Below are 14,360 nucleotides of genomic sequence, written 5' to 3' on the forward strand. Positions count from 1 at the left end.
CCTACCAACAATGATTAAAAAAACCCAAGCAAAACACAACCACAACACAACAAAACAAACAAAAAAACCAACACACCACAAAACCTTACTACATGCTTAAATAAGAAAAAACCAATTATTTATCTATTCATGCTGCAGTAATAACCAGCAGCCCAAACAGGACAGGGCTGCTGTTCTACCATACAAGGTACAGTGCAAACAAAAGAGAACACGCATAGGCAAGACTGCAGAAAGTATATTTGGAATATTATAGTGTACTTCAAATATTGTAACAGAATCACAAGTTCAAAGTCTTCTATAACGTTTCTGTGGGATTCCGTCTTTGTGGTAACTAAGATAAATTATCAAACTACACTGTTTTATGATCTAGTATAAAGGGTAATCATCCTGTTAATTAGTATTTTTAAGCAACTTTGTGGCACTTAAAGCATGCTTCTTATTGCAGAGTAATGAAATTTCACGTCCATGAATTGTCTGTAATAATTAAAATGAAGAAAATGTCAGTCTGTCTGGTTTTGGGGATCTGACATTTACCAACACAGAACACACAATCCTGAAGTGACCTGTAAATCCACTACTCACTCTCTTCCTCCAGACCATCTCTTTGAACTATCTGTATACCGAGACCTAGGAAAAAAAGTCTATAAACCCCCAATTATAGTGGTATAAATAGCCAGCATTCCCTTAAGTTTTAAAATTATGCAGCTAATGGTAAGCTTTGCCATCCTCCCTTCTTATGTAACATCAAGAAAAAAAAATCTTTTACATGCTGCAATAACAAAAAAAAGTTTCTACCCTTAGCAAAAATAAACCTCCCTTCACTTTTAAAAAGTCATTTTTTCAAATACAGTTCACCTAATCTCTAGTTAAGGATGATTTTATTCCTCAAACTGGAGGAAAAAACAAACAAACAAAACAAACACACCCTAAACTTATCCCACCCAATTATCTACATGAGCCAGAAGTCTGAAACTGTCCAATGCAAAAATACCCTAAGCACTTTCCAACCAAAATGTATCCAAAACAAGATGACTGCATCATTTAAAAATCTCATCTTGAAGACAGAAATGCGCCACAGTTCAGAAAACATTTCTTCTAACAGCTGTGGCAGTTTAAGCAGCTCTCCCTGCATGTTCCTCAGCCAACCATCCTACACTGCGCTTTCAGCTGTGCCAATATTACAGTGTGATGAACCACACCGGAAAACTGAGCTGAATTTGGAAAAAATACAACACCCCCTCTCCTCCCAAAGAACCTCACAAACCAGAACAAGCACATTTTTTGTGTTAAATTTTTTTTACTCTGGTCAGCATCACAGTTCCCAGCCCAGTTACACAACAGAACCTGGGGGGGCAACACTGAGGAGGAAACAAGCAACGGGGAGTTCTTGAAACTGAATCAGTCACAGAAGAAACATACTTGAAATCCTGGCTTTAGTTTCATATATCTGTAGAGTAAGCAATGACACAAATTTCAGAGCAGTCATGTTCTGAATGTCTAAAGCTGTTTGCAAAATCCAGTAACAGTTATCTTTGCTTCAGTAGCTTTATGGGAAAGTTTTCTTAAATTACACCCTCTTCCTGTAGAGGCATACATATTTTAATATCCATGAACAGTGCTATACTTGGAGATAGTATGTCAACACCCTTCACCTTTCCCCCTCCCCTCCATGCAGCTCAATCAACTTCCTAGTACCAAAACTTTAGAACACCTTTATCTTTTGATATGACAGTTGCAAATAAGACTTTCAACGTACTTTCATTTTGAAGTAACTCTACAAACCATAAGCCTGTCTCTGACACAGTTAAGTATTTGTAACAAATATTCTAAAGTCAGCCACACATCTTCCACATATATCCTTTCTTCCATTTTTTAGCTAAAGTACAAAATTCCTTTCTTTGTAACCATGCATGTCTTTGCCAGAGGTATCATGGGAGCCAGCATTTTAGAAAGATTTGAAAGAGGTAACATTGACAATGCTTCTATCTAAAAGAATAAATAAATTATAAATGAAAGCCTCCTGCTCCAGAGGGAAATCAGTTGCCAACAAGGGTCAAAAATAAGTCTCCCTTTGCTATCAGTTATTAGATGGTGGTGCATTTTGTGCTCTTATCTTTTTTGCTCCTTTTCTTAGCAAAAGTCCTGGATACCTCCCACTCCAGACAAGGTTCTGAACGCAGTCTGACTCAGTGTAGTCATTTCCATGATATTCCTGAATTTCTCTCAGCAATAATGAAGGGAATTCGTAAATTTATTTTTATCTTCTAAGCTTTCACTACTGTATTACTTTGGTTGGAACGCACTGCTAAGCATTGCCCTGTCCAAAACATGTTAGAACATGTCATTAGCATTGATTCCTTTTTTCTAGGATGCAGAGATGACAAAATCAAGACATCTCTAGTTATTCCTAAATTGACTTTTGGACAATTTGACAATATAGCCTTAGCCTGTAATTAGCAACTAAATTTCCACTACCCATCCATTCTGACCCATGTGTAATTGTCTCCTCCCTTGTGGCCTCAAAATTATTTGTGAGGTGGTAAAATATACTGAAATACAGAACTCATCCAGGTGTTTGTATTTTGGTGGGTTATTTTTCCCCCAGCTCAGTCTGCTGTGTGGCCAAAACAGCCATACCAGCAGAGGGAAATAGCAAGTAAAGCTTTCTAATTCCATTTACCTATACCAGTTCATATTGCTAGTGGAAGTCTTAGAAAGTTTTTTAATTAAATTTTTAGTTAAATTTGAGCTAGCTTGACTTCAATCATCTAAACATAGAAAGCTTAATCATGTACAGCTTCAGATGAAACTTCCCAACACTGAGCCTGGAACCAGCTACTGAGAGGGGGAGCAAGATTGGTCCAAATATAGACAAAATAAAAACAAGCCTGAGAAATCTGAAGAGCAGACTGAACAACTCGATAGCTTAAGCACTTCTTTGAGGCACAGTTACTGTTTGGCAGGTAAGAATGGGAAAGCAAAGTCTAACAAAGCAATCCATACCACCATATGTCTAATTCTGCATGACATGTAAGATGATGTCAAAAATTAAAACAAAATCAGAGAAATTTAGTTTAGAGTGGAAAGATACTAGATTAAAGCAGCTATTAAATCAGTAGACAGTATAGGCCTTCTAAAAAGTGATTTACAGGATAAGTAGTAACCTGAAACATAACATTATTTCTCTAGAGGATGGATTTATCTTTGAGATACAAAATTGAACACATCATAGTGTCAACTTTGCTGACTGCTGAGAAACCTGTATCCTGTTGTCTGTCCAACTCAAAGAACAACACTAGGAGAAATCTGAGCAGTGAGCTCCACAGCTTCTGAGAGGTTATGTGATCTTCTGTTCTTCCTTTCAGGTTAGGCAATAGCTACAAAGATGTGGAATTTTGTTTTCCTCCTATTGCTTCTGTATTGTCAAGAGACAATAGAAAAAGCTTTAAGAATAAATACACATTTCAGAATTTATCTTGAATAGGGATTCAAGTATGCATAAAGTGCAGAGAGGCAGTAAAGTGCTTTCAAAAACAGGAACACTGATACAGTGGAACTCAGCAGATCAAGCTTTCAGACTGTATTTTAAAAGCACTGAATATATGGCTGGCTGGGCACACTAATAACCAACTTCAAATACCAGCTGAAGTAGCTCTATAATAGAAAGACAGCCTAACTAAACAAATGCCAGGAAGGAAAACCAGCTTATTTTTCCATTACTCCTACTTGCTTGTCCACAAAAGCCACAACAGAAGTCTCTACTATTTGCCCTCTAATTTATCATATTGAAAACTAATAAACTAGTGTAAGTGGAACTTCAGAACTATTTCATGTACAAGGCTAATGACTTGGGTTATATTTCTCAAAAGTACCCTATTCTTTTGGTTGCTTTAGAAAGTGTTACCCATTGTTCTACAAATAAAGTCACAATTATTGAACTATTCTGAATCTGGATAAAACATATTTCTTTAGATTTAGGAGCACTATAGTAAACATTTGTTTTTTATTTTCCTTATATCCAGAACAGTGAGAATGACCTCCCTCTGTTTTTTCCATGCCACATGAGTTATAAAGCACAGCTACAGTCCTCATTTGATTCTCAGCCTGCGATACTCAAGCATGTTCTCACTGTGTACGGTACAGTACTTCTGTTATTACAACTATTTTTTTATCTGAGCTCAACACACAATCCTGACTATGTTACATGATGGAAGTCAGAATGGAAAGAATCAAACCATGTGTCCCAGGTGTCACTGCAAAGTCTAACAGATATGATCAACAAAAAGCATTTTTAAACAATTATGGCAGAGTAGTGGGAATTAAGAGATGTAACACTGTGTAGATTACAGCAGATCCCAAGATACACGTCTCAGGTCCTTAACTGGAAGTCATTCCTGCTCTCAAAAAACTCTCATACTAAGCCATGAGAAGACATATAAGAAGCAAGAGAATTAGCAGTTAGTAGTGACAACAACAGGATAATCTCTTGAACGTGCATATTCATTAGCATACTAGAAAAAAGTCCAGTGCTGGCTGTCACTCAAGTTATAAACTATGTTTTCTGGGAGAAAACTTTGGGACGGAAAGTATACAGGACACATGTTCTTTAGCAGTGATAGGAATTTTAGGATTTGTTATTATTCATAGTTGGTGAAGTGTATTGGCAACCAGCATAATGCAAAATTAAAAATTCAAGTAAGGAAAGCAGTGGGGCTTACCAGCTTTTGTTAACCGTTCAAATGTTTATCACATTAGAAGTAGGAAGCATGGTGACAGATGAGAAAGCCAGGGTTTCCTAAATGGAACTAAGAGTTTACAGAACCACGACAGAAGTCTCAAAGCATAGAAATCTGCTTTGGCAGTTTGCTGCAAAACCAACAGATGTAAAACAGAGTTTTAAAAATGTTATATTGCTTCACCTGTTACTACAAATTGCAGTGTGTGCGAGTTGCATTTGGTGAGCTGGGAGACAAACACTGTTCTCAATAGATATATAGCTGTGTTTTGGAAAGGATACCACTCCACAGAGATGGATTTTGAAATATCATCTATAACAAATACTAGTGTGTGCAAGAGAGATTATATAGGACACTGCTTCCGTCATTTGCACACTGGACATTAGCAAATACTTGCCCTATGGCATTATATAAAATACATTCAAATAAACAGTAAGAACTGTCATGCCAATGACAGTTCATTGTTTTGGAAGGCACAGATGCAGCTACTTTCCCACTCATTTCTGTTAGTGTGACGTTAAATGTACAGTAAAGGGAACTTTTGATAACGAGTGTGAAACAATCAATAGCAATTTACTTTAAGGGGTTGATAATCTTTGCTCTCATAAATCAAGCAGTATAAGCAATGCTTCATTCTTACAGAAACACCTAAAAGGCAGCCCTTTAAGCTCTTAAATGTCTTCTATAAGGGGAAAAGAAAAAAAAAAAAAAAAAAGCAGGCACGCCTGCGAATTTGTTCCTATCACTTTCCACAAAAAGAGAATTAAAAATAAAGGATTGACAGATGGTATCTGAGCTTCTTGATAAATATTTCCATTCTTTGAATACTTTAAGTCCAATAAATTCAAGATGCTTTTGTACTGTAATTCTGCTCAGTCAGAAGACAAAACAGGTAACTGAACAAATAGACCATCAGGGTTCAGCTTAAGATATGTAATATGGACTTCCCCACTCGCAGAACTTGGCACATGTTTTGAACCAGCAGAAACACTTCCTATTCCTCCTTCAGGAAGAAGGTGATTTTATTATGCCTAATACAAATCATCAGCTTCTCTGGAAAATGGCTACTGCCTTGTCAGCTTTCCATTAGAAACAGACAAGGCTAACACTTCACACCACCCATGATCAGTGGCTATTTAGTGGCACAGCTACGCTGCACTGCTTGAAGTACCTTCCAGTACATAATGCGCTGTAGCCAGAAATTAATATTTTTAAAGCTACATATCAAGGTAGCAAAAGATTACGACTTCTGCCATTCATCATGTGGATAGGCTGTCGTGGTGGGTGTCAGGGAAGGGGCAACAGCAATAAAATTACATTTATATAAACACACATAGTAATTGACATCCTTAAATGAAAGGTACCTTTCTTTTGCTCACCCAAACCCAGGAACATGCTTTAAAAATATTTCCTTCTTGCAATTTCAGTGTTTCTGAACCAAATACTGATGACATTTAATTGATTTGGGAGCAGTCTTCTATATCATACAGCCAGTTTACTCATTATCTGACCAGCTTAACACTAGATTAAAACAGTTCATACGAATTATTTAATACTTCAACCAAGAACGTGGGCTTTGGGTTTTTTGCTGGTTTTCCCTCCTCATAATTCCTTGATACAGAAAAACAGAAAATGCATGCTTACTTCCTAATAAAACATTATTTTCTCAGTTACAAAGCACTTAAAACCACGCAGATGGTTAAAAAAAAAGAACCATTACTGAAAATTCAAGTCACATTTATGCTAAGGCTAGCTTCTGTACATACCAATCCCTTATATAGTTCACTTGCATGTGTTTGAACCATTAATAGCTCAGGTTCAACACTGGATAAGATAAACTATGCTCACAGCATATATATATGGACAGGTTTCCATTTAATTCTAGGTACACTGAAGAAATGAACGCTATTTTGATTATAACACTTCCAAAGAGACTTTGTAGCTAAAATGTTGATTTCCCCTCCAATACATGTCAGCTTGAGGGCACTTTGTAATCCCTGAAGTAACTTTGATTTTTAAAAAGTGTTCTTGTATTACAGTTAGCAATCACCTTCTCAAGAGGTTTGTCATTTATGGTGCATGATTTCATTCTGGACATTTTTCAAATTAGCTGACACTGAGATGCTGCAGCTTCTCATAATGAGGAAGTGCTACTTATTCTATTAGCATATGGTGCAACCTTTCTGCTGTCCATCAAGGAATACAAGAGTTACCAAGGGATGGTATCACTTCCTAATTATTTAGTGTCTCCGAAATAGACACCTTCATCACCATATTTTGTATATGGACAAAATTCTTCTGAATTCCATTTCCTGTTGATTTCTTCCTGAGAATCTCTAGTTAGCCTTGTGACCTCAAACACAGGTCCAAAAATCACATTTAAAGGCAAACAACCAGGATTTTGAAAAACTGTGCAAGTTATTACGCAACTATTTAAAGTAAAACAATCCAGGACAAACTGTAATCTGCCAACCAATGTAAATCAGTCAAGGAATAACACGGAGGCAACTCAGTAGGCACCTCAGACATTATTTGCAATGAAGTCCTGTTTCAACTCAGTTATAAAGTTACATACTGTCTCTTCAAGGTGTATCACTGAAGAGGAGAGAATGTACTTTGGAAACTAGTTTGATTAAGTCTCTGGGTTTACATTTAATTTAGAGAGGGCATTCTCTTAATTGCAAGAGCCTTTTCACGCTTTTCGTGAAAAAGAAACAATTAGAACAATCTGAAACAAAATAAGTGTGAAATTTCTCTACCACCTTCACATGCCACTAGAGCAAGTGCTGAGACATGTAACAGATGGTCAATTTAACTTACATTCTCAGTTATTAAACATTACCTGCAGGTCCATTAAACAGCTTTTCTACTGGAAACACTATATAAATTACTTAGTACTCACAATGCAGAGGATTAACTTGACCTTTCTCTAGTGCATGATACATTCCTGCTCAAAGCCATTCAAATACAAACCTAAAATATTAGCTGTTCTAGTGTGAAATTTTACAGTTACATCTTTAGTAGGTGAGCTGGAGAGTGTCAGTCATCTACCTTATTGTTTCTTTATGACAAACACCATGGAGTTAATGGGTACTAGAAAAAAGCACAGTGACAGATTAAGGTGCTATAAAACAGTCCTGTGAACCCAGGAACTGAAAATCCTGGTCAGCACAAGGAGAGAAAAAAGCTGAAGTACTGTTTTACACTGCTGCTATCTGTGCCTGTTGTATGCAATCTACAAAGCTTTTGCCTGTTCATAAGAACATGCTTCAATAGCTTCTGGAAATGACAATATACAACACTGGGCCACTGTTTTTAATCCTCTGCCTGCAAAAATTAAAATACTGAGAACTTGATCAAATACTGATTGCACCCAAAGTAATTGCTTGCCTTATGGCAAGCTACAACTTCTTAATTATGTATATCACAATAATTGTATGTAAATTAAGATGACTTCTGAAATCCATCATTACAGTTAGCCTAACTATTTGATTTAATGTATTTAGATCCCTGTAAATAGTATAGAGGATGAAAACCTGTTCTTTATTATTAAAACCTCAAGTTAAACTACTCCTGCTTCAAATGACTGCATTTTGGGAGGTATGAAGACAAATTCTCCTGTGCTTCCTATGATGTGACCTTTAACACCTAAACTCTCAAGAAACAACAAACTTTTCATCAACCAGGAACTACACTTTTGCCTGACTGAGCTCTAAGACACAGAAAGTTAGGTGAAAAGGAATACTGCTATGCAGCATAGAAAGACTCAGGGATATATTTGGCTGGTATACCATTATGCATTTAGATATATGACCATGTCAAAGCAAACAGAACTTTGAAAACACTGTTCTTTCCACATAATGGCTTCAACAAAACAGCCCAAGGGAAGCATTAAATATTCCCTGAAGCAACCAGAATGATTCTAACTACATTTTTCCTCCTTCTTCACAAATATTTATTTTGGAATAGCAAGGATACTTATTTAGACTGCTTGCTCATCCTGCTCCTTCCCGGACAACCACATTCCTTCAAATATGGGCAACGGGCACAAACTGAAACACAGGAGCCTCCATCTGAATATCAGGAAACACTTTTTCACTGTCACAGTGACTGAGCACTGGCACAAGTTGCCCAGGCAGGTTGCAAAGTCTCCATCCTTGGAGATATTCAAAAGCCATCTGGACGTGGTCCTGGGCAACCAGCTCTAGATGGCCCTGCTTGAGCAGGAGGGGTTGGATCGAATGACCTCCAGACATCCCTTGCAACCTCAAACCTTCTGTGATTGTGAAATATGCAACAGTCTGACCAACAATGAAGAATCCTTCTCTGTGTAAAGCAATTCTCATTAATTGCTGATAAAGCTATCTGCCAGTACTAAGACTGTATTCCTGATGCTGCTGTTTGAGAATAGAAACAAACAAAAGATTTGGACAGCATGTGGAACATCAAATCAACAGCATCCATGAAAATGATAGATGATCTCTTATTGTCAACTTACAGGAGACAATGATCTATATACCAACACCTACATGTAAATATGATCTCTAAGAAATGGCTGCAGTAGGGGAAGCTGCGCACCATCCGATAATGATGATCTGGCCTCAACTACATTGAGCTTTGTCATACCCTGGATGCTCTACAGCAATGCTGATACAGCCCAAACCCTCAGGGAACTACAACTAGTGCTGAATATAGCAGTTGTCATCATACTGCGAGTAGCACGTGAAACCTGTCCATACCTCTATACTGGCTCCTCAGAGAGGAAATTCAGGTGAGATCTCAGATTTTATCTTCGTGAAACCCAGTTATCTGCCAACATGGTACTAGAAGGCATCTGAAGAGAACAATGCAGTGAACTGACACACCACAAACTGCCTAAAGCAAGGGTGAAGCTCACCTGTATAATAGCACAGACTCTTTCCCACAGTCAATTCAAGTCTGCATAACAAATTCCTACAGAAACTAAAACCACTGCAAATATTATCAGTATCTTCTCTAAAGGCAAGGTTTACTTTGGTGAGTTGGCTTTCACTAACATAAATACAGGGCAGAGAATGAAATAACATATTTAATAACAACCTTACAGGATTTACCTTGGGGAAAGAAAGAAGGAAACACCCATAACAGATGTTAATCACATTGCTTAATTTCAGGCATTACAATAAGGAGAACTATATATGAAACAAAAACCCATAACAAGGAGGTAAATTCATTAGAAAATGCCACATTTGAGCCAACACAATTAGCAGTCCAGGACACTATGAAAACACTTGTTTGAGGCAGACAAGTAGCTATGCTGGAACACAATATCCTCTAGATCATGCAATGCCACAGAGAATTAACAGAGCACCTGTGCTGTTGCTGGGTAGAACATTAACATGAAGGGCTGCCAGCAGCTTGGAAGCATTATTTTGTAGATGTTTAAATACAGACAGACGTACTTTAAACACTTCAGGCAAGAGTATTTGTAATTCTTACAGTATTCCATAATAAAAGACAACAGTACCAAAAAAAAAAATTCCAAATACTTTAGTATTGACAGAGAGTTCATTTTAAAGAATGTCTCTGGATTTTTCTCAAAGACACCATGTAATATTAATTTCTCCCATGAATTTTAACTTGTTCTTCTTGTGTTTACACTCTCCTTTTAAAACAGAACTTTATGTATTTTTTTGTTTCACATCCATTACACTCAAAACTAACTCTCATTTTTGTCTCACAATATTGACAAGCACTAGAAGTATATGGAGTATAAATGTAAGATTTGAAGGCCTTCACCAAAACAAATTATTTGCATGTTTACACTTCACAACAAAAGGTATTCTATCCCATAGTCTACATTCAATACTAGGGTATGGCAACTGATAAATTAAAGAAAATGTACGTATAAGAATCTCTGGTCTTCAAAAAGGGCAAAAGCATTTGTTTTCTTCTCTTCACACAGAAAATTTTTTATACATATACTTAATATTAACCACACATTTATTTTGTTTAGCACAGTTAAGAGCAAGACAACTCCATTAGTCTCTTTGGAGCTACTGCCTGGCTTTGGGATTTACTGCTTCTGTGGCGACAATGACTGATGCCATCTTCTCTGCCACTATTCTCACCTTTTCAGCTAATGAAAATTTCACTTTTGGAACAAAACTTTATAACCATACAGTTTTAGTAATTCTTAGCTTTTTTAGCAATTATTACCTGTTAAAATTTTTGGACTGTGCAATCTGTATAGCAAAGACAAGTGCCATATATGAACTGAAGAAAAAATGACAGATGATTTAAATGAGAAATTCACAGCAGAGTAAAAGGAAGATGCAAAAAACAAATGGATACTGTGTATATGAGAATATTTAAGTACTATGTAATAGATTTAAATACTGTAAAAGTAGTGTAAGTTTATCTTTTAATCTGCTGCTCAAAACCAAAGAGTAAAATGTACAGTTTTAATTATAATATTATCATCATCAGTGGGAAAACTGCTTTGAACTATGCTATTTATGTCTGCATATAGGAGGTTTTCATAAAGGAGAATGAAAGTCTGACAATATTGTACGCTGAGGTTCTTATACAAATAGGAATTGTTTATTTCTTCTCTTTACTCTTTCACTAAACAATTTTGTAAGGTACATTTTCTACATACCACATCCGAATCGTACATTCCACATTTGAGTTGTACCTTCCAGAAGTGAAAACCTGTTAGCAGCTAGGACATACATTCACACACAGCAGAATAAACACATGCTAGAGACAGCACCAAACAGAACTCACTGTAGAAATTTTTAGTTTGATTTGCTTAAAGCAACTGAAATAAATCTCTATTTCCAAGAACTTGAACTAAAACTCTGAATAAAGCATCTGATACAAGTTCGATCAATTCAACACCAATTCAACAGAGGCAAAGGGAAAGGTCTGTGTCAGGTTAACAAATTAAATTTTTACTAAGAAGCTTCCTAAATTGAGGAAAATCTGATTAAAGGAATCTGTGCAAGACTCAATAGCTTCCACTATGGCCCTGACACAGGACAGTGCATCAATAGACCTAATATTCTTTTACAAATGTCTCCAGCATTATGATGCTGTCACCCTCCCTTTTCTGTTTTCACCTCTCACTCTCCCATCCGTTCGCTGTCAAATTCAATGTAGCTGATAATTCTTATTTCACTAGCAGCAAGAGAGGTATTTTCTACTTAGAACTGTTGATGTAATAGAGGACACATTTCAGGCCACACTCAACACATTTTCCCATCCCTTTTTCAACAGCTACATGACATACAAACATGTTTGATGAGCCTTTTGCCATGGGAAAAAAATAAAATACGTATTTACACATGACACAGAATAAAAGTACAAAAGTACAGAATGTCCTCTTGCAAAAGTCCATCCAGAATTCCAGTAAGAGTTGAACTATAAACATATTCTGTTATTCTGTTGAGTGTTTCATATATGCTGTTAGAAATAAATTAGAGATCAGATGAAAAGGTATTTTACTGATAAAACATTTTTCTCATTATTGCAAAGCACAATGATCAGTACCAAGAAGGAAATGTTCCAGTACTCACTCCTAGAAAGGAGAGTATCTTCAATCAAGGAATGAAACTTGAAATGAGGAATATTTCCTTTTTCTATGGAAATTGGGATAATTGTCACTTATTTCTATGGAAACATAGCCAAAACAGAGGGGGGAAGGGTCTGAGAAACATGTCTGTACAATTGTGAGGGAAACAAAGATAATAAATGTGGGTACACACATGCACACACTCTTCCTTATCTCTCCTAAGTCAGCCACAACAGTCTAATAACATTTGAAAACCAGAAAGAAATCTATTTCATCAAATCATACCAAATGAAGTGTCTTTGGAAAGAAGTTGCTCTCAGAGTTAAAAAACAATACGTTATGCCCGAAGAAGAAGAGAAGAAAAAAAAAAAAAAAAAAAAAAGAGGGCAACAGTTACAATGGTTTGCTGCCTTCAGTATTTTCAGAAGCTATTACAAACTACGTGGGTTCACAGGACAAGCATGCCTTTTACAACCTCAGGCAGAGCACCCTTCCTCAATGCCACCTATACCAAGTCCTGCACTTCAATTTCTCTGACAATTCCTTGCTATCGTGAATGCAAGAAATTTTGAACACTTACTAAAGGAGCTACTGTTCAAAAGCAAATGAAGGAACATTTCTTTTTAAAGCAGCTTACTTTAATGAATACAGAATATGCTATATATGGGGCCATCTGATCAAGAAAAAGAAAAAAAAAACCCGATGTGTACATGCTTATACACTTCAGGAGCATTAGCTGACTGCTTTTGCTCAAAACATTCCAGTTTTTACTTCATGAGTAAAATCCCTACATCCGTTACAGAGTCTGCAACAAGTTCTGTGCCTTGCTTTAACCTGCACTCACATTGTTCATAAGTTGTTCCTCTGTATGACAGCAGAAATTAAAAAGGAAGAGAGAAAATGCTAGCTCCATTTATAAAGAGGTAGTTCTTTCTAAGGTGGTATTTCAAACCAAGCATACATTTGTGATCAAAATTCATCTTGCTCTCCTGCACCATGCAGGAAACTCCCCTTAAAAGCCCACATGAGCTCCACTTCGAGAGGAAGAAACAGAAGTCATCCTTTCAAAAAGAAATCTTCTCCTTTTTCCATGCAGTCTATTCAGTTATGTATTTCCCTTCTTCATGCTACTTGTTCAGGATCACAATCTAAGATAAGATCAATGGTCATTGAACTATGCCAATGAAAAGAACAGTCTGCAAGCAAGGTGACTCCACAGACTGAGCTCTGATGAAGCACCTGTCCCCTCTCTCCCTTTCAGTGTTAAAGAAATTTACTCTGTGCCTCTGAACCCCAAAACATAATTCAGTTATGTTCCACAGCAGACAACAGCTAGGCAAAAATTTCTTATACGAATATTTTCCACTAAAAATACAAATGTAGCTTTGATCCATTAGTTATTCAAATATACTAATTTTAAAAAAATAAAATATAAAAATCTTTAAAAATTCAACTCAAAATGCAACATTCATAATTTTATTATGCATGGAAGTTTTTGCCACTGACATGGAACGAAGAATTTCAAGAAATACAGGACTTCTCCCACTACAAGTACCCTGTCTACGTCTTCTTCCTACCAGCGGCCTCTGCCTCCCCAGTGCACTGCCAATGTCCTTGCTATCACACTTGAGCTTAGACTGTGAATCATCACTTTTATTTGTACAGTACACAGCTCTATTTTTGACTGAAGCACACAGAAATTACAAAGCCATTTGCCTAAGTAGTAGAAAATCCACACAACAAAATTCCATAACCACCGTTGTCATTGTAAAATGAAACTGAAATTAGCATCCAGTTTTTATTGTTGTTTTTACTGAAGAGTATCTAGAAGATTTATTATGGTGACTAGAGCACTAGGGAGTAAAGAATTTTTTCAGGCTTGCTAATAAGTTTTCATCACCCACCAGTGGTATCACATGGTACCACCAACTCATGCAGACTCAATTATTTTTAAATGTACTAATTACTGAATAGCTTTGATGGGTTCCAAAAGAATAGTGTGATTTTCCAACCCAGCTGCCAACCCTACGTGAGTGAAGCACTATTGTTTAGTGCTTTCAAGAAATTTG

General features: G+C 36.6%; 1 protein-coding gene across 5 annotated transcripts in view; it reads right to left on the reverse strand.

Moving 5' to 3' along the window:
* Nucleotides 1–14,360, reverse strand: part of ZFAND3 (zinc finger AN1-type containing 3) — a 147,094-nt gene that overhangs the window by 74,259 nt on the left and 58,475 nt on the right. The window lies entirely within an intron of this gene.

Source organism: Harpia harpyja, chromosome 13 (assembly GCF_026419915.1).
Source record: "Harpia harpyja isolate bHarHar1 chromosome 13, bHarHar1 primary haplotype, whole genome shotgun sequence".
Classification (NCBI taxonomy): domain Eukaryota; kingdom Metazoa; phylum Chordata; class Aves; order Accipitriformes; family Accipitridae; genus Harpia; species Harpia harpyja.